The sequence below is a fragment of the Apus apus genome, chromosome 6 (assembly GCF_020740795.1).
Source record: "Apus apus isolate bApuApu2 chromosome 6, bApuApu2.pri.cur, whole genome shotgun sequence".
In the NCBI taxonomy this organism is placed as follows: Eukaryota; Metazoa; Chordata; class Aves; order Apodiformes; family Apodidae; genus Apus; species Apus apus.
The window spans coordinates 7,235,942-7,238,198 of NC_067287.1; positions in this window are offsets into that span (position 1 = coordinate 7,235,942).

Consider the following 2,257-nt stretch of genomic DNA (forward strand, 5'->3'; position numbering starts at 1 on the left):
AAATCTAACATCACAGTAATCTTCAAAGGCCAAACAGTTAACAGTCCCATTTTGAGGAATACCAGTTGGTCCTCGTGCCAAAAATCCACAGCAACTTCATGTTAAAAGTATCTTGCAGAATAAAGGTGGGAGCCCTGGCATATGAACTCAGGCTGGATTTATGGAATTCCATGATGTGTATTAATTCTTCTCAGATTAAGGTAGTGTCTCCAACAAAGCTGCAAAGTAAATATGAGTTTTTATTTAGCATGAAATGAAACTTGGGGTCATGGTCATAGGCAGCGAAAGAATGGGATTTTTTTTCTAGGATATAAGATAATTAAATGTCAGAATTACAAAACCTCCCCCCTATGCATGTGTCTTCTAAGCAGAACTAACATCTTTTGTTAGTCTTGAGGTCTCCAATATTAAGGTTACTAGTTATTTGCAGTTTAAATGTTTTGTTTAGTCCAGCTAATTACACTAAAATTAGTCTCCAACTTAAAAGGTTTTTAAATCTTTAACCTGAGTTTTTAATCAAAATGTGAAAGCACATTTTTGCTTTTATCTACCTAGACTTGGAGAATAAGGTGGTTGCTCAAGGCCATTTCAGGAATTAAGGTGTCTGAGCCTAATCCTGCTGAAGAGCAGGGGAGCAGTCAGCACATCCCTGCCCACTGCTCAGCGCTTTGGGAACACAGCTGGGCCCAGGCTAGCAGAATGGTCTATAGACAACTCGAGTTTGCATATTCCTTAATTGGTGAGATCATAGGCTTTCACATCAAAATCCAGGTAATTCAGAAACCTGGTATCAGGTATCTAATATATATTAAGGGGAAAGAGTGAGAAACATTCTTGAAAACCTTTATTTTCAGTGAACAGTGACTCAGAGAGGAGGGTCACACTCAATTAGTTATAATACTTGAGCAGGGCCCTCTATTAAAGGGAGTACAGTGTTAATTTCTAAAGGCAGTGAAAAGTATGCAGGCTGCCAAGCAGCAGGTATGGCTGCTTTGCTGTGATACTAAGATTTGGAGCTTAAATTTGAGAACCTGAAAACACACTGTCCTGTCAGTGTATGGGGTACTTAGTATTTCTTTTATGCAGCAATATTGAAACCTCTGAGCTGTTGCTCACACCTCAGGAAACAGAAGGCTCCTTACACATCTCATCCAGCTACTTAACACTGGTCTTGAACCCACAAACAGCAGTAAGATGTAATAATTTACATCTCATTACACATGCATCACCCTTTCTTCTTAAGGAATCGGGCACTGAGTGCAGAAAACCCGAGTCCTTTGAGATTATTTGGGTTCAAAATCAGTGCTTTTTCACAAAGTTCAGCAGGAAGTGGTGCCATGTTCTACAACCCTCCTATCAAAACTCTGGTTCTTGCATGTAAGTAGGAAAGAACAAGAGTTGTGAGGCAGGGTTCCAGTACTCAGAGCAGAGTGCCTTTTCTCCCCTACTTGCCATGGGCACCCACACGATGAGGCAGCTTCAGAAACTGAATTTTAAAGGTGTTGTCATAGAACACACTCTCTGAACTATGGTAAGAAAAATGGGGTGGTTATAAGTGCAGGAATATAGAGGAACCAAACCCGAGTAATGAAACTTTAAGCTTAAAAAGTAGATTTTGCTAAATCCACCTCAGGAGATACCAGAAAAAATAGTAATTTCCAGTAGTAATGTGAGAGAACACGCTTAGCACGTGTTTTTTTTAAGAGATGTAAGGAATTAAGCATTTCAGAAGGAGGAGGAAGTAATGAGCTAGTTCAGTTTGGCATCACTTCCAAGCCTTTTGCGTTTATTTTTAGAACTCGTTATGGGAATGTGCACTTAAATTCTCATTAAAGAAAGGCAACAAAGTGTTTGCTCAGTCCCTTTCACTGCAAAAGGACTGGTATTGTCTTGTAACCCACCCCTTTCTCCCCACGCCCATTGCTGAAAAGAAATAATTTAAAAAAATTTAAAAAATGAAGCATGGGCAGCCCCTAGACAACAAAATTACAGGGTACATGCTCAGAAGCTCACACCAGAATAAGGGAGCAGCTTAAGATGGCAAAAATTTCTAGGCTTGGCTTTTCAGGTATCAAAATCCTGATCACCTTAATGTAAAGGACACAAAGGAAACAAATCAGACTTCAGACTTTCAAGCATTCCCCTATTTGATTGATTTGATGAAAAATACAATACTTAAATGGGATCTTCTTTGTGTTTACAAATGAAGTTGGAGAATTAAACATAGGAAAATGGGATAATTTCTGCACAAGAGAGG